Below are 19694 nucleotides of genomic sequence, written 5' to 3'. Positions count from 1 at the left end.
TGGTTTGTGATTAAATGTGGAACAAAGGATCACATTTTTGGTAATTAACACAAAGTAATATTAACATTAATAATGTCTGCAGGCGTTTGAACCTCCGTTGTCACCCACTCAGTTTGGAACCATTTCATCCATGGGAAGAAAAAAAAACTTGTGCCATTTGAGTTAACAATCTCTTCCCATATTCCCACGGCAGGCTTAACTTTCAATTTGTCATCCGGTAACATTCGCAGATCATCTGTTTGTCAATCCTTTAATTTTTCTCTCCAAAGTAAGAAAATGTAGTGCTTCTGGAACAGCTCAGAGTCAAGCTGCACACACTGTGTAGCATCAAATGGTGGACTGCGGTGGGAAAATCCTGGACCATATCACTTCACACTACAAGGCTGGAGCATAATTTCAAGTGACCCACCTGCACCCTTCATGTAGCAACCTAGCTCATCTGGCAGAGGAATGCATTTAATTCCCCCAACCCCGTCTCTCCAGTGAGTTACAGTGGTACCTCGGGTTAAGTACTTAATTTGTTCCGGAGGTCCATACTTAACCTGAAACTGTTCTCAACCTGAAGCACCACTTTAGAGAATGGGGCCTCCCACTGCCGACGCACCACTGCTGTGCGATTTCTGTTCCCATCCTGAAGCAAAGTTCTTAACCTGAGGTACTATTTCTGGGTTAGTGGAGTCTGTAACCTGAAGCGTATGTATCCTGAAGCGTATGTTACCCAAGGTACCACTGTGCTTAGCTACACAAAGGGAGCTTCTCACATGGGGGAGCATTTATATTGGGGTGACTTCTCACCTGAGTCAGAAGTGGTTTGATCCACATTTCTATCGCTTTTTTCTACTACCTCATTCAGTATACAGTGGTGCCTCGCAAGACGAAATTAATCCGTTCCGCGAGTATCTTCCTCTAGCGGTTATTTCGTCTTGCGAAGCAACCCTATTAGCGGCTTAGCGGATTAGCGCTATTAGCGGTTTAGCGGCTATTAAAGGCTTAGCGGCTTAGCGGCTTAGCTGCTAAAAGGCTATTAAAGGCTTAGCAGCTTAGAAAAAAGGGGGGGAAGCGAAAAAAAAATCTCAAGACTCGCAAGACATTTTCGTCTTGCGAAGCAAGCCCATAGGGAAATTCGTCCTGCGAAGTGCATTGAAAAATGGAAAACCCTTTCGTCTAGCGGGTTTTCCGCCTTGCGAGGCATTCGTCTTGCGGGGCACCACTGTAACGGGGGTGGGGATATTTTTCCACCCCAGAGGCCGCATTCTCTCATGGGCAGCCATCTGAGGTCCACATGCCAGTAGTTTGGTCAGAGGTTAAAGGGGGTGAAACAACAGGTGTGTGACTCTGACCTCTGTGCAGTAGACTATGATTCCACCAGGAACACCATTTGGGGCCCATCAACCCCCATCTGGGCAACTAAACAAACTTCCCCTCCAGGTCCCCTTTAATGAGGTACCCATTTCTTGTAGTGGAGAAGGGCGGACCCTGAGACCCCCCTCCCCTTTTGCAAAGGCTAATGATCCAGCGCGATGCCTTATCTGCCAACAAAATTGTGATGATTGCTATGAGACAGGCTCCCTTACATTTGGACAGCACCAAAGTCTATTGCATGGCAATGGGGAATCCAGCTCTGAATAAGCTGGCTGGCTTCGGCATGGCTATTTTCTTATATATAGAAAACAGGTGGACCTGAGTGAAGACTCTGGGTTCCAGGTCCGGCGATGTGGCTACACCCCCTTGGCTGCCTGTGATTGGCCAATTCAAATGAGCAGACTTCTAGCATCCTGCATGGCTGTGGGAGGAGCCATTGACATCCTCCAACGGTTGTGCAGGGGAAGATAATGGTCCGCGGCCTCAGCTGAAGTCACGCCAGGCTGCAAATTGCCGCTTCTGGATGCGGTAAGCAGCCATTTTCAATAAAAATTAGCAGGAGTCATATCTGAATGAATGATCCTGAGGGGAACGATTGCAGAGATATTCACTCAGTTTTTATGCCTCTAACAGAATTAGTAACTCTTGCCATACAAAACTTTTCTGAGCGTGGGAGAGTGTGAATCTTTCCAGCTCTTAGAAATGAATGTTTTTGGCACAGATCACTATAATGAAATCTTCCGAAAAATTCAACTTCCCACAGCTTATGACTGAACTCAGATCTCATTTTCATAGAATAGCAAACGTAACATAGGGGAATCTGTCCATGTGAAAATTTCACACATGTACCGGACACAAATGGTAGCCCTTTTTAAAAAAAACAACAACACCCACACCCACAAAATAGAATAAGATGCCCAAACAATAAATGGACCTCAAAATGTCATTGCTTTTTTTCCAATGACCAATGAGATTAAGGGACATCCTGTACATTCAGTTATATCTGTGGCCAGCACAGTGCAAAAATAATAACATTAAATTAAAACCCTAATCAGTGAAAGATCTCAAATAATGGCTTGCAACCTGCACTGTAATTAGGCTACAAGCAGAGCATTCTTGCAAATAATATAGTACATACTAAAACTGAATGGCTCTAGAATGTTAATTGTGCTCTCTCCTATGTTACAAAGAAAGAGCTAATGTCAGGGATCTGAAACAAATAGTACTTAACCTTCTGAGCCCCAGATGAAAAGGGAGATGGATGTTTGCTTTTGATTGTCCTGGTCTTTTCATGAGCTGAATCAATAAGTACCCCTTTATAGCTTTGAGTCATGATTCTAATTAGTCAGCCTCTTGGGCCCAGTTTACAAAGTAAAATCTAAGTCCAACGTGCGTTTGGAAATTTCAACAAGTAATCTGAACCCATGCCAGCTCAATAAAATAATTAAAATGCCATCAGCCTGTTAACATGCTTTCCACTCTGCCAAAACACACACACACACATACACACACATCTACACAAACATACATATATATATATATACTCTCAAATGTCAAACTGCACTTGAAATTATGAGGGGGGAAATGTATTTTGAAGTTCTTCTGGCTGAGAGAAATTGTCAGATTTGAAATACAGATGGAGACTCATGGGAAGGCTTGCGAACAGTTCTGCAGACATGAGATTGTTATTCTTCTGGAGTCACGATGTCACAAACCTACCTCTAAGGCAGGGATGAGGAACCTGTGGCCTTGGCAGATGCTGACGGACTCCAACTCCCATCAGCGCCAGTCTGTGAGACCAATGGGTAGGAACAATGGGAACTGGAGTCCAAAAACATCAGAAGGGCCACAGGCTCCCCATCTCTTATTGTGGCCATGCCAGCTGCGGCTGGTGGGGATCATAATCCAAAATGTCTGGTGAGCACCAGATTGGCAAAGGTTGCTCTGTGTATCCCAGGACAGTGAAGCAGGGGTGGCTGAACTATCATTTGCAGAGTCAGGCATTTCAGTCGAGGACAGCTAATGGAACAGACAGTCACTGGAGCAAAGCAGCACCCTCAGACGGGAGATGAGGAAGGGCCACTAAACCCATATGTGCATATGTTCAATCAAAAATAAAATAAATACAAGAGATTTCAATTGTTTTATTCCAGTTTTTCACCGTTGGCTTCCAAAGGGCCATTTTGCCTCAGGAGAAGGGAAAAGAAGCAGTCTGATGAGCCTTCATCATCCAGCTCCCAGTAGCAGCCCTACAACGGCCCCGCAGAGGCTTCTGAGGTACCATCTTTCCCTCAGAGGAGGGAAGAAGAAAGAAATAACCTGGTGAGTTGGTGCCATCCAACTCTCAGGGGTGTTTTTTCTCTCCTCCAAGAGCCACCAGAGAACCATCTTGCTATGAGGGGAACAAACAAAAGAGCGAGCAAATCAACTATCACAGACTGCTAAACCCTTAATACCTTTGGCAATTAGGAATGATTCCCCTTCAAAATGAGATTCATCCCCCCCCCCCCACCATGTAAACATATACATAAAATATCAGCAACCTTTCCTAGTCCCTTTCCAGAGTTCTCAAAGAGCTGCATCATTTTATTTTGGCCAGAACTGCAGTTTGGTCATTGCTGTATCAATCAATATATGCAGATAAATATGAGTGACCCAGTTTGATGTACTAGCAGCTAAACTTAAGAAAAGATTTTGTGGACAATTGTGCAGAGGGTGGAAAGATATCTGGAATATCCAGGTCATTTTCCCCCTCCTCCCCTCCTACTACACCACCATCTTCCTCTGACACCAAGCTGCCATTATTGTGGTTTTATGTGCTTATCCATTTATCTCTCAGATTGTGAAGGCATAGCACTTTATTGTAATATAAAATGCCTAACAATACAGAATCTTTAAATAGACCATCTATCTACTGTATACTGAGAGAGACAAGAATAGTCTACCTGCGGATTTTACTCAAATGCAAAATTTGCATAAACCTGGAATAAGAATTATAGTCCCTATAAAATCTTGTTATTCAGCTCTATAAAGTTTTGATGAGAATAGACTTAAGCCCAGGCATAACTTGGGCACACAAATGCACAGATTATTTGGTCTAAAATTGTGCATTGCGTACACAAGATACACTGTGGCACCTGTCTATAGGACTGCAGCTGGAAATGCATCTTAAAGGTGTCATATATTCAGGTCCTTATTTTGCGGGGGGGGGGGGTAGCATCCCTGCTGCTATGCAGGGACTCTGTGTGCATTTTTGTCCTGTGAACCCTGACCCCCTTCTCAGATAACCACCTGAGAGACCACAGCAAACTTCTGTTCAGTGTTGCACCAGCACATCACACAAACACTTCAAAGGTTCAAGGTCAATAGCGACTGCTGTCCTACTACAAGCTTTTCAATCTTCCGCTTGGGAATTCACCTATTAAGCTTCCCTAGCCCATAAATTGTCCTTGTTGTTAGGATGCCAGACAAGCACCCAGGAGTCAACCTGCAACGAGGGCAATCCAAATTGCAAACCGGGGGGGGGGGGGAATTAAGCAAAAGGAGGCTCTTAATGCTAGAATTCTGCATCATGCCCCCATCCCCCACCCCAAAACCCTGATTGGATCTGGAGAAGCTTCGGTGCTTGGTGTTTTGAAATAATTATAGAGACCTGGTGTGTAAATGTCAAAATGAATGAAATTTAGCAGAAAATGTAGGAGAAATGGCCAGATCTCCCTATTAGCCCTTGCTGTACATCTCACAAGACAGCTGATTCCCAGCTCCGTATGGGTTCCAGCATCCAGTGATTTATTGGGTAATTCAGCATTTGCCAGTATGTCTTGTGCTAATTAAATGCATCGCACTCCATTCAGAAATGTCACAATTGATTTGTCTTCTGCAAGCACTGACTTTATTTCAATCTTCTAAAAAAGATTTTATGAGCCCCAGATAACTTATCCTGGCACATTCATCTCCCCGGGGCAGCTTCTGTGTGTGAGGCCAGGATGAGACAAAACCAAACAGCCAATGCAGACGTCTTTTTGGACAGCTTGTTTATCCGTTAGATGTTGCACACCCAGGCCGATATATACCATATATGCATTGCAACTTTTTAATGTATTTATAAATATATAATAACCCTTAAAAACTGTCAAACGGGACAGAAGTTAACACACGCTATCAACGGATTTTATTGGCTGGCGGAGTTGGCAAACAGGGCAGCTTGCAATCTGTACAAAATGTGTTTTATTTATTAACTGTGTTAGGATTTAATCTGGCTGTTAATTAAACAATACAAATTCCGACGCTGGCAGAAATCCACTGGGAAGCTTCCCATTCCAAGACCCGTTGCAAGAACATGCAAGAACATTGTTTGACCTGTGCGAGAACATTGTTTGAAGAACCATCTGTGCTAATATGAATCTGTCCATGATTTAAGATTGCCATCAGAGGACTGGCATGTTGGTGTTCCTTTAAGATTCTGTCAAGCTATTGGCAGGAGAGCAGGAGGGGGGAGAGGCCTGAGACTGCAAAGCTTCTATATTTGCTGGGCTGAGAGACCAGCTCTATCAAGCTCCTCCCTCAACTTCCATCATTAGCCACTCCCTCAGGCCAGTAGTGGTTGGTGGAGCAGGGCAGATGGGGCGGCATTGATCATCTGCCTTCTGAGCATTAATCTTCGGCTGGTTCCTGAAGGGTGGGGAGAAGTAGGGAGTCAGGCATGGTGCTGGTGCGGCCGGAGAGTCAGATTAGCTCTGCTGCCGCCCTTGCACTGCGCTTCCTGTCCCTCCCAGGAACTGGGACTCATGCTCAGTGTTTGGAAGTCAGGTGAGCAACACAGCCCTGTCTGCACCACCCCATCGACTGCTACTGCATCAGATTACTGGAGAGGGAAAGCGGTGGGATTTCAGGGCATCTCCATCAAATTCAATCCATCGCCATCTGCTCTGCTAAAAGACGAGCAGCTTTTGGCCCCACCTCTTGCTGAAATCTTTCCATTTCAGCTGCCGATTGCCAAGATATAATGTCTGAATGTGCTTCCCCCCTCCCAATTCCTTTTCCTTTTATGTCATTTCTTTATTGTAAGCCTAAGGACAGGGACTCCCACATCATTGGCATTTGTAACCACTCTGGGAGCTTTTTTTTTTAACGGAAGGGTGGGACAAAATGTTTTTAATGAATGCCTTTATAAGATCAGTTAGATTGGCAGGCTCTGGGGACAGGGCCTTCTCAGTAATAGGTCCTAATTTACAGAATTCTCTCTCAAGGGATGTGAGGTTGGTTCCCTCTTTTGCAATATTTAAACAGGCTTTAAAAACCTACCCATTTCACATGGCTTTTAATTGATGTGTGATTGTGATAGGCCCAGAGAAGTGGATTTAAAAAAAAAAAAAAGAAATAAAAGAAATAAAAAGAAATAAAGAACTCCCTTGAGTGTTATGCAGCTCCCATTCATTTCAATTGAGTTTGCACAGGGGGTTCTGCTCCATAAGAATGGCAAACCTCAAAATCCAATGGCCAAGCACATTCAGCATTTTGTTTGTTCTATTTGTTAGTGAAATAGCCTGTAGGTTCAGAAACAGGGTGTCATTTTAGATTTTAAGGTAGAGGGAGACACCACAAGACATCATTCAAGGTTGCATTGCAACCCTCCCCCAGAAATAATTTTTAAAATCCCCAAATCCCAAATTTTAAGACCATTTGTTGTGGTTATATTTTATGACATAAGTCATAAAACACTGGGTTGGATTCAGATTAGTAGTTTCACTTAGTTCCCTGTGAAATCAATGGGTGTTAAGCTAGTCATGGTTACTTTTTCAATGGGACCTAAGTGCAACTAAATTATTATGGATCCAGTCCATTTCAACACAGGACAAACAATCACACACACACACACACACACACACACACACACACACACACAAACACACACACACACACACACACACACACACACTGCTCTTTAATAAACTAGAATAAAAGAAACGCTGCAGGATTAGTCTTTGCTTACCTGGTAGAGAAGAGAAGGCCCATGCAATTGCTTATAAGAAAGGTCACTTGGGGTCAAAATGCACATGGCAATGGAGATTTGTGATCAGATCTCACAATATCTTTTACTTAACTGAGTTCAGTGGAGCTTACACCCAGGGAAGTATACTCCTAAATTGCTGAAACTGCTCTCTCTGTCCCCACCCCCAATGAATGGGGTGGTGAATGTGAGTGTGAGATGGTGATGATATGGGCATCTTAAACTTATGCACATGAAAAAGGATCTCTGGATTGAAGGTGTAGATTCATGCTGAAGATTCAAAATTTGGTGTGGATGAGATATACAATCATGCTTTCTAAAAATTTGTGGCATGGAAATGACAATCGAAGCATGCTTGTTTGATCCATAGGAAATTTCGATTTTTCTTTGGTCTTTCATTGTGAAAACAATTGTGTCCCCATTGGGTAGCATGCTCCTTAACATTTCCATAGAAAGACCATGAAATCGCTGTATGTTTCATCAAGCAGAATGTGCTAGTTAGGCATTGCGTTTCAGTGAGGGTATATACATTTGCAGCAAAGCTCATGGTCAGTTCTGAAGCAGAGGCTGGTTTACTGTTAAATGTTGCTTTTAGCATGGTTTAGCTTATGCAAAAGACATGTAAGGTCACTGGCAGTGACAGAGGACAAGGCGAGTGGTTCAGCAGGAATAAACCCCGCAGGTTGTTTTCAGTCCACAGAACAACAACAACAAATCCTGCTCTTGCAAACTGGACTGGTAGAAATCCATTGGTGAGGGTATTGGGAGAGAGAACCAAGCTTGTCTTTAATAGCAGCCTTAGGAAACAAAAGCAATATTTGTACAATTCATTTAGGCTTGAGAGATCCTGATTTCCACCACCATGAGCTACGTGCAAAAGACATACACTTAAGACCCTTTTAGATGCCACCATTGGTAGCCCATGAAGGGGGAATGGGGACAAGCACACTGGTTCCATTTAAATCACCCTCCAATTTGTGGAAGGCAATCATCTGAAATGGGCAGGGACTTCTGTATGTGTGCATTCTTGTTCTCTCTTGTATAATTGACTCAGCGATGCTGAGATGAGCAAAGGAGAGGTTCAGTGGTACCTTGGGCAGCGATCCTCTAGACAGCCCCGTGCAGAGCTCAGACTGGATCCACCAAAGGAGTGGTGCTCATATGATGTCTCGGCAGCAGCCAGCCTCAGAATGAGCCTTAAATAGAAGCTGCAGCGCTACCTCGTTTGCCCTTGCCTTCATCGAGAAGAACCTCTTCATCTAAAGGGCCTACTTGAGCAACTGTTGACTCTAATGGACCAGAGCAGACTGTGATTCCATTAACATTTCTGGAGTCCTTTGAGTCAGAGGAGGGCAAGACAATGTCCTTGGGCTGGAGCCTCCTCTAACACAAGTGGTTATGGTTCATTATGTACTTCCGGGGCTGGCTCCAAGAGTAATTCTCTCCCCCACTCCAAATCCCCAGCTTCGTCCTCTAAGGAGGAGACAGATTCAGTGTGATGACAGTTTCCACTGATGCATTTCCTCTCTGTTTTTTGTGTGTTGTTGTTGTTGTTGTTTTGCAGATCTGTAACTAAGCCTCCTAGAAGGTGCCTATAATTTTGAAGGCTCTGAAGCACCAGAGTTGTGTCACTGCATTTTCCCTTTCCATTCAGGCAGGAGCCTTCTTGTTCACTTCCCCTGACCGGCATACCTTAAATTTTGCACTACAGAAGTCAGAGAAGGAGGTGGGCTATAAGCTGGAGGAACCACCTGAAGTTTCACCTTGTTCCTCAGGGCATAAAATACTGTAGAACGTGAGACACTTAATCTCAGGGTTGTGGGTTCCAACTTCATACTGGGCAAAAGATTCTTGCATTGCAGAGGATTGGACTAGGATCAGGGTTTCTCAAAGTTGGGTCTCCAGCTGTTTTGGGGCTGCAACTCCCATCATCCCTAGCTTGTAGGATCAGTGGTCAGAGATGATGAGCTAGATGACCCTTGTGGTCCCTTCCAACTCTACGATCCTATGATTCTGCCTGTAGATACATTTTCTGGGTGAAGACCTGCTATTCTTTTATTCAACTGGTTAGCATAGCATAAATGCAGAATAAATACTCTTAGCCAATTACTTGCTTTTCTAAAGTTCTGGAGCTTTTCCTACCAGCTGTCATTTTGAGTAAGCCTGTGCTGGGCAGGAAAAAGGAGGTGGCACTTATAAGCTTCAAGCCTATTGCCTTTGATAAAGGCCACGGAATCTATGGAACTATAGAAGTTCAAACAGATAAGCCTTCGTGTGTGCCAGATTCCCCTTAAACCATGGGGAATATTAATAGCAATAGCCTCTTGCCTATGCATGAAGCTGCTAGCAAGGATCTCATTAAAGAAGCAGCTCACATGACTACTTTGGTTGTTCCAACACTGTCCTCCAGATATGGTACCAATTTTATTCTTGCCAGGGAACTGTTGCCTTTAACTGCTTCATGACACAAGCAGAAAATCAAGAGGAAGAGCTTTGCCGTTGCTGTGTCACAACGATACTGAGGTTATGTGCCAAAATCTGTCCTCCAATTTCTTCCCCTGTGAAAAAAACTTCAATTTTTCTACCTCATTCTCAGGGTACTTCAGATTTTCTTTAGGATGTTGATAGGTGTGGAGTTTTGAACTTACCTAACATCAAAAGGGGGCTAAGGCTGGTGGGTGGGTGGGATTTTCTTTACACGAAACATCTTCATGTGGTGTCATGAAGCCAGTGTGGTGTAGTGATTAAGAGTGGTAGCCTCGTAATATGGTGAACCGGGTTCGCGTCTCCGCTCCTCCACATGCAGCTGCTGGGTGACCTTGGGCTAGTCACACTTCTCTCAGCCCCATTCACCTAACAGAGTGTTTGTTGTGGGGGAGGAAGGGAAAGGAGAATGTTAGCCACTTTGAGACTCCTTCGGGTAGTGATAAAGCGGGGTATCAAATCCAAACTACTCCTCCTCCTCCTCCTCCTCCTCCTCCTCCTCCTCCTCCTCTTCTTCTTCTTCTTCTTCTTCTTCTTCTTCTTCTTCTTCTTCTTCTTCTTCATTATTTTGCAGCCCACACTGCCTGATCTAGATTTGATTGCTAGGGCAAATGGGCAGAGCAACTCAAAATCATGGGTGGTCACCTGCAATCTTTTAAAAGGCTTCTTGTGTTTTATTCTCGAATATATCTTTGTATTATACTGCACCACTTTATTTTGTAAGCCACCTAGGCACAAGTTGCATAAGGCAATGAATAAATAGAAGTAATAAGGAAGAATACTGAAATGCCACCACCACCTTTTGGCTTAACCTGCCTCTCTTGTAATACAGCCTGGTCTCATCCAAAGAATGAGGCTGAATGCTTGGAGATTCAGGAAGGAGAAATGGACGTACTTCGCACCACACACAGTTAAAACTATGGAATTCATAATCAGAGCATAAAAGGGTGGCCACCAACTCAGATGGCTTTAAATGGGGATTAGACAAATGAATGGAGAATAAAGCTATCAGTGGCTTCTAGCGGTGCTGGCTGTTTATTACCTCCAATACTGGAGGCAGCATGTATTTCAGCTTCTGGGGAGCACAGACAGTAGAGTGCTGTTATCACACTCCTGTCCTGCTTGTGGGCTTCCTGAAGCATCTTGTTGACCACTGTGCAAAACAGGACACTGGACTGAGTAGGCCTCTTCTTGTGTTCTCGGTGTCCAATGGGGAGGAATGGATCAACATGAGAAGGAAGTGTGAACCAGGAAGTCCTCCTCCCCATGGCATAGCCTGGTACAAACTGGGAGGCCACACACCTGCTCTTACAAGGAGAAATTGAATTGGGAGCTCCCAAGATAGTGTACTGAATAAATCCGCTTTTATTGTGTCAAAAACAGAGACCCTTGGTTCATTGGTCCATGTGGCTCAGTACTGTCTACACTGATCATCAGAGGATCTTTGGGGCTTTAAACAGGGATCTCACTGGAGAGTGAACATATCTCTGAGCTATGGGCCTCTCCTGCCCGCCCACCACCAAATATTCATGGGTAAATTCATTATGTAGAGCTATCGTCACTGTTATCTGTTCCTATGAAATGATGCTTCTTGCCACGAGAGAGGTTTGGGTTCTCCCCTCATTGTCAGCACTTGCCTGGCAGAAGTAGAAATGAGAATTAACCCCTCCAGCCTGCCCAGCTGGGGGAAAAGAGTCAGAATTCCTTGGCAGGCAAGCCACTTGTTTTCCACCTGTTTCTCTTGCAGGGAGTGCTGTGGCAAACAGGATGAATGGAAAATATTGTGGGAGGTTACTCAGAAATTCCCACCCACCCACCAATTTCAACAGGAAATGCAGAGGCGTGAATCAGAATATGGAGAAAGAGGAAGAATGAGCTAACAGGCCGCATGCACTGGGGGGGGGGGGGAGCTCTGGGTCTGAGAAGGAGAAACACACACACATCTGAACGAAAGAGAAAGGGAATAAAAATGAAACATATCTGAGGTAAAATGAAGATTCAGTAAGGCTGAGATCTGATCACACTTTTCCTGTACTATGGAATGTAAATTCCATAGTACAGTGGGACTTACTTATGCGTTGCACAGAGGTTGCATTTAATGGCTGCAGACAGTTATGCACCTGAATAAGCAAGCAGAATCTGAGTCCAATGACATAGTCCAGTCAAGCAAAATCACATGAGGGTGCAAAGCAGTAAGGAGTGTGGGCTGGGGAGGGTGTTTGGCCAGATAGAGAGGTTTGGATTTGGCATTTGGCCCCTGGGGATGAGGTTTCCCATGTAAAATGTGCCCTGTGTACCTCAGCTGTTGAGGGGAGTTGAGGGAGAGTTGAGGGGAGTGTGGGGCAGGAGCTGAATTTGGCAGCTGTGGTGGTCCAGAGCTGGGAAGTCTGTGGCAGACTTCAGCAAAGGCCTGTGAGGACTGTCCACCTGCACTTCAAGAAATTGTCCCTGGCCTGACAGAAGCAAGCAGCAGTAAATCACATTGAACAATTTGGCGTTAACTCTTTATTAGCAAGAACAGTGTCTGCACAGGAATATCATGCCGAATGAGTACACCAGTTCATGTCTGACAGGTCTTGCCCCCATGAAGCAGTTGCTGACGCTGAAGATCCCCGCCTCCCCACAGCTGCCTAGGTCCAAGTAATCTGAGACTGTACCTGCTTGAAGGCACTTCTCCTCTGCCCTCTTGATGCCTCTCCTGGTTCTGGGAGACAAGTGAGGAGGGGAGCTCATCGCAGCAGGAGGCAGAGACACCAGTAACTCTTCACCAGCCAGACTCTTCTCTTCATCTTATCCTTCCTCCTATCCAGCTTCAGTGTCTGCCCCTCATTCTAGACTGCTTTCTGCCACAGACTCCTCCCTGCTCACTAAGCCCTGTTACTTCTTCAGCTTCTGACACCTCCTCCCAGTCTTCTTCTCCCTCAGACCACTCATCACTGTCCCACCACCAATCCCTGGGCTCTGAGCCTTCTTCACTTGGTAGTTCCCCAGTTGGTGCCTTCTACCATTCTTGTGTGTCCAATCAGTCCATCACACAACCCTACCATTGGACAGAGTGAGGCAACCATCTGAGGTGGTGGGTGCTTGGTGTTGAGGATCAACAGCAAGGTGTCGGAGGACAGAGCAGTGTATGCCATGTGGGCCACAACATGCCCTAACTTTCCTTATCCTTGTCCTACTTTTGCCCTGCACTACACTGGCTCATTTGATGAGATGGGAGATGAAGGATTATAGTTGTAAACACAGGGAAGAAAAGTTAGAGCAAAATGTGCATTCACCACTAGGAATACTCACTGATTTTGTTTGGTCTGCAATCCACACTTCCACTCATCCCGCTGCTTTCCTCCAGGAACACCACTAAATCAGAACAAACATCAATCAGGTTTTCTGTGGATTTTCGTTTGTTCCGATTCAGCAGTAAAGAGCAAGCTTTCCCGGAGCAAACGATAAACCCTGCACCTAGGAAGCACAGGACAAGTGGAAGTGTGGATAAGCCCTTAGTAAACCAACCTGATTCACGTTTTAATACAAAGATGGGAATGCACTTGTCCTTTGCTTTTCATATTTCTCTGCCTTTTGCAGTGCAATTCCCACCTTTATTTGTCATATAAATGTGTAGGGTAAAATGCCCCACAAAATGTGTATTTTAATGAAAAGGCATGTGTATTCTAAATGCTGACACAGATTTATTTCATGTCAGAATGGTAAAACTCCACGTAAAAGCATTTGGAAAGCAGCGTTGGAGGCCATATATAACTTTTGTTAAAATATATTTCTATGGAAGGATGCATAACAGTAAGGCACTGCAATAACAGCAATTCATGATGTTCCCCTTTAAAATTAGGTATTTATTATCAGAGAAACTTACCAGGAGGATGCCAATATGATTTCCCTATTATGCCTTTCTCTAGTAGGATCCGTTTATGACGGAATGTGAATTGTGTCGTCTAAACTGGGGGAGAACGTAGCAGAATGAAGAGGAAACAGGATAGAACAGACATATGAATGAACACATGTGGAACTGACGCAGACCAGAAGAAGACCGATCTGTGTATCTCCCCCCACTGTACACTTTGGAAACCCTTCAAATGTGGTATTTCCAGGATGAAAAAAAAGCCCTGTATGTTAAAGCACACCAGCAGTTGGAAACAGTCCACATCTTTGCTTGCTGGGCCTTCTTTCCTTACCTCTCCCAGCCCAAACTTACTCTCAGCAGTGATTGCCCAGCATGCAGAAGACATTTGCATGCAGGCGAGGGAGGAGGGAGGGGGAGAGAGAGAGAAAGCAATTGAGGTGGGGTGGGGAATTGTCTCCGAAGACAATCAAGAGAGAAAAATCATTTCTTCATTCTCATTGAAAGTCTACCCCCTCGGTAAGGTCAGGGGATGACTGATAGACCTGTATGACAGTCAGGACACGGGCTAGCAGTCAGATTGCCTCTCCTGGGAAGTTCACACAATCAGTCCTGCGTCCTTTACACAGCCCTAATGAGCTTAGCATGAAACTCGCTGAACCCAAGCATGCAGCAGTTTCACAATTAGGAGCTGGAAATGTCGAAGTCGCATACATATTGTCACACTTTAATTTTCAGAATTCGGAGCATCGCCTTCATTCTCATTTTTGGCTGCCCAAGGACTCCTTTCTTTTAGGCTGGGGGGGGGGGGGGAGAAGATGATTAACTGACAGGCAACATGTCAAAAAAGGCCCCTAATCATGATTAATTAATTTGGTGTTGCATAATTTCTTAAACACACGATGCATTAATTTAGCCTAATTATGGATCTAATGCAAAAGTCCCCAGATGGCAGCTATAATTGAGCATTAATTAATTTGCTTGCTATACTTGCAGTTCACAAAATCTCGCAGAAAAGAAGTGCTGTGGTGAAACTTGAAAACACCCACCAAAACACCCTCTCTGTCAACGACAACAAAAGCCACAATTAAAAAAAGGAGAAACAGAAAGAACGGAAAGCCTTCTTGCAATAAACGTTGCGATTATCCACTCTTGTCTCATAAAGGTAAAACAATTTAAAAACACACCCACAACTCTAAATGGAAGCATTGCTATAACTCTTCCATCTTCCTTCAGCTGGCAGAGTTCTGGGAATGTATATATATTTTCCTGTTTATAATAAAAACATTCAAGTAGAACATAGAATTTACAAATCTCCTTAGGGCTCCCTCCAGATGACCTTTCTATTGCACATTCACAACGAATTGCGCTCATGATGCTGTTGGAGCAGTCACACACAATCTCATTTTCATTACCATTTGTGCCTGCAAAAGTTTTAGGGTGGACACATTGCTTCATTGCCAATCAGTCCAATCCTGCAGCAACTGGATGAAATCCCATTAATTTTAAACGACAATTGTTCTGGTTTGTGTTTGTTTCACTTTTGTTGTGCTTTAGCTCCTACACACAGCAATAATGTGGTAGTATTGGGGAAGCACTGCAGAACAGAATAAATGGGATCCTCATAACAGAGGGTCCTGGTTGCGCGGGGGACCCAAGAGCTCACCTGATAGGGTTAAAATGGGGGGGAGGAGCAAGAAGTCCTGGCCATCCCCCTGGGATCATACCAGGCGATTTTAGCCAATAGCCAGTGGGTGGTGTGATCCCAGGGGCTTTAAAAACAGCAGTGTGATGCAAGGAGGGGCACTTGCTTTGCACTGTTGAACACTTGCCCACCCTCCCTAGTTTAGTTAGAGTCACTTGGCCTTGCTTTGGTTTGGGTCGCCTGTTTTGGAACAGGGGCTGGGGAGGAATTTTTCCATTTGGCAGATTAGCTTTAGCCATTTGGTTTTCGCCTGCCCCTTAGCAAATCATCACAACTTGTAAGGTGGTGGTTAAGCATTGGCTCAGTTGGATTGTGGGGAGGGGAGGTGCGGCCATCACCTGCCCCTCCAGGAACTGGGTATTCCGTTAAAGGAATCTGGGGGTCCTGGATCTCGTCCGAAGTCTGCTTGAGGGGCTAGGGCCATGCCAGGACCACAGGAACACCGGGGTGAGCTGGTTGGTCCTCATTGACCTAGCTCCCTCGTTTGGTTTACCCCATTTGACGATCACCATGGGAGGTGGAGCCAGTTATAGTGGGGAGTCAATGCCTAAGCCAATACCACTCACGTGATTGTATTTCAATAAAGTTGTGGCCAAAATTGTTGCCCAGAAATTTAAACTAATATAAGTGTCCGTGTGTATTTATTTTGGGGGTGGGTTTTGGGACCTCGAGACGCAAACCCACTTTTGGTGTGTGTGTTTTTTAAAAACCATGTTGCAGAAAAACACCTGCAATAAAACACCAGTCTGGAGGGACTGAGTCAGACCGTTGGTCCATCTAGCTCAATACTGTCTACAAGGATTAGCAGAGGATTTTGGGGGTTTCAGACAGTGATCTCACCCCGCCTTATCAGAAGAGGCTGGGGATTGGTGGGCCCAGAGGTAAAGGTGCGTGGAACAACAGATCTGACTCTTAGCTTTGTATAGTAAGCTACATCCCAGTCAGGCAAACTTCAGAGGTTTCTACACACATGTCTCTTCATCCAGCCAAGCAAGAGGCATGAACCTAGTTCAAGGATACATCCCAGCCAGGCAGAAGCATTCAAGGAGGGCATACTGCTGGGCAGGTAAAGGGGGAAGGTTAGTGTGGTTTGGGAGACAGCATGGCCTAGGGCAGTGGTCTTCAACTGGCCCAAACACACCTCTGACTCCCATTCTGCAGCATGGGACCCACATTTTTATTTTTTATTCATATTCAATAGTGAAAATAATGCATGTTATTTAATCCTAAAATGGCAATTCACAGAGCAAAATACCGAGTGTCACTGTAGCACCCTGCTTGTGGTTAACGCTTAGCTGGAATGAAATATTCAACGCAGCAATAGAGAAATTAAAATAATAATTTATTTGTCAGACAAATAAATGAGAAACACAGTGGTATATGGTTACCAAAGCTCTGCCCACTCCAGCCCTGATGGCCAGCACTTATATTTCCTCAGCCCAGCCCCCTTGCTCCTCCTTTGGCTGCCTCTGTCCAATCAGCCTGGTTGAAATTCCTATTGGCTGTTTGCTAGAACCAATCATAAAAGATACACCCATTTCCTATTACCTTTTATGGGAGACAAAGAGCTATATTTCCTTCTATCCATAAATGGCAGACAAGTAGCCATATATCTTATATTTGCCTCGACCAGGCACCTTAATTACCAGATAACCTTTTTGCCCTATTGCCCTATTACCCTATTGCCCCTTCACTCCAAAACAGATGGCTAAAACAGATGGCTCATTGTATTAAATTTTGTCTAAACAGAGATCTTGGGTTCACCTTCTCACACACCATCAATGGAATAAGAATCTAACATAAGAATCTAACATTTCTTACTTTCTAAATCCTTTGCATAATTACATTTAAGCCAATATATTTCATACATAACATAGATAGCTTTTTAGAAGAAAATGCCTTTGCAAAGTAAAAAAGGAACTCAGTAGAAAACAGCTTCAGAAGCAGCCTCTTTAGTTTACAACCCCCCTTTCCCAGCCAGTTGCTGTTCCTATTAGCTCTTGCCCTTTAACCTTATGAAAATATGGCTCAAGTCTAATGGGAGGCACATAGTATTATTTTCTGTTAAACAATAAATTTTACTATTTACCAACTCTTAATTGGTGTTTTTGCAGCTTGATTGTCAGTATGGTCAATGTAACCTTTGCTCCGAGCCTGTATTTCCCTTTTACAACTTTGAGGGGCTGCTATAAATCAGGGGGGCCCTGTTCAAGGAGATAAACAACTGCCAAAGTACTTAGCCAGCTGCTTTATGCCTGGCATAAAACATACAAACATTTACAAATATATTTTTTTAAGCTCATTTTAAAATGCAGGCCTTGATCTGATGCCTCATTACCTCAGGATTACTACTAATTGAAAACTAGTCCTGCAATGTGGCAGGATAAAAACATGTGGTGGCTAGAAATAACTATTTTATGGGGGGAAATGGGTCATGTCTTTTTCCTGTCGCATTGCAGTGGGATTTGACAAAATGAACATCTCACCAGAGGAATGTGTCCTAGTCCACACACACACTTCTAGTGCTCCTTTGGTCTAGTCAACCTAAGCTGGAATCCAAGATGGTTGCAACAGCTTTGCTGCAACCCGCCTGGCTTGACTTAATGAAAGTCTTGAGGGCCAGAGACAGACAGACAGAGAGCGCTGTAGGGGTGTATTTGTCCCCTGGGCCTGAGGTTCCCCACTCCTGATTTGGGCCAAGAATGTCATGTTCACAATCCAGTTCAAATTAGGGAAGTGGGGAAGGATACTAGTCTATCCCATGCTTACAGGCGTTTGTGGAAGCTCACGTGCAGGAGCTTCTTCAACAACAAAAGGGGGCCATGATGTAGCAAATCAGCCTCCGAAATGATTCATTTAATTGCCCTCTCACTAGTCACTTGCACGGGTAGGAGCAAAGGCCCCAGATCAGTCAGCCATCGCAATGATTCATGTGGAGAGATGGCCATTTGTGTGTGCAAGTGACAGTGGAAACGAGCACAACAAATGGCACATGTTGAGTGACATTTCATTGCGCAGCAGGGCTCGCTGCTGGGAAACAAAGAGAAGAGAAAGAAGAGCTTATGCTACTCAAATGAAAGGCAGGCCCCTGCCGGCTTAGCCCAAAGAAGGGTGTCAAAGGCAGACAGTCAGGCATTTGCTCATCTCTCAGGTATCTCTCTAGGTCAGCCCTGTAGCGTGTAGTATCAAGGCCCAGTGCATTGATGATCAGCAGGCACCCAAGCTGTTGCTCAAGTGTATTTGCAGACATGGAGGCTGATGCAATTACACTGGTGCATCTGTGCTGTGCATTTATTTAGTTAGTTAAACATTAAATAACTTTTATCCCACTCTTTAACACTCCCCTTCCCCAAAAGGCTCCCTGAATGGCATTGCAGATCAGTAAAAACAAGACAGTTAAATGGATGAACATGTGATTGATATGAAAGCGCTACCTGTGGCCTTTGATCTGGGGTGGCTCATTCACATAAGGACGCCGTCGCTTTGATACCACAAATGAGCATGCCGGTGTGAATCAGTGCTCAGCACAAGCCTATCCTGAGTCATCAAAAGCTCCAAAAGGAATATTGCCAAACTGGGAAAAGTGCAGAAAAGGTTAACCAAATTATCAACCCCTATGTTTGCAGCTTTTTAATGTAGGGGGGAAATGGAGAACGAGACTGTATAAAATCATGTGTGGTTTGGGGAGAGACATTTCCCTCCTTATAATAGTAGAACTCAAGGTCATCCCCCAAAGTTTAATGATGGGCGATTCGGGACAGACACAAAGAAAGCACATCTTCACATAGCACCTGTTTTAAAATACTGTACCAGATTTGCAGGCAAGGGATGTTGTGATGGGCAGTGATGATGCTCGGTCCTTTCTTAGAACCCAGGCAAGGTGAGGCAGGGAAATGGAGACAGGCAGCCCTCTGGCTACTGTCGATGGGAGCTGAGCTAGGCTGCCATTTCAAAGCTGCACTTATGCACTGACACCACTAACACACACTGGGCCCAGGGCCTGGCAGTGGGATTGTGAGTGTGAGGCTGGGTCAGACTGGTGAGGGGCCCTTTGAGCCCTGGGGCCTCAGCCAGGGCCCATACCTGCCAGCTGCTGCGTTGATGAGAATAAAATGCTGAGCTTTGTATTAAGCCCTACAGGCTTCATATGGGATACTGTTGTCAAACCACAAGAGATGTAAAAGAACATGCCAAATCTTGAATAAAAGAAGCACAGTGAGCTGCTTGCTTGCTTGCTTGCTTGCTTGCTTGCCATTCATTCCTCTAATTCCCAAGGAGAA

The 19694-nt window shown here is 44.6% G+C and overlaps 1 long non-coding RNA gene across 1 annotated transcript; it reads left to right on the top strand.

The window, feature by feature from the left end:
• The first annotated feature begins 1790 nt into the window (after positions 1-1790).
• On the top strand, positions 1791-14010 carry LOC308460101. The gene is made up of 3 exons (XR_013978481.1): positions 1791-1890; positions 3516-3684; positions 13768-14010. It is a non-coding gene; the product is annotated as an uncharacterized lncRNA (long non-coding RNA).
• Positions 14011-19694: the final 5684 nt, after the last annotated feature.

The sequence above is a fragment of the Podarcis pityusensis genome, assembly GCF_964106645.2.
Source record: "Podarcis pityusensis genome assembly, chromosome: 12".
Taxonomy (NCBI): Eukaryota; Metazoa; Chordata; class Lepidosauria; order Squamata; family Lacertidae; genus Podarcis; species Podarcis pityusensis.
The sequence above is the reverse complement of the archived record's forward strand: the minus strand, read 5'-3'. Positions and strand labels throughout refer to the sequence as shown.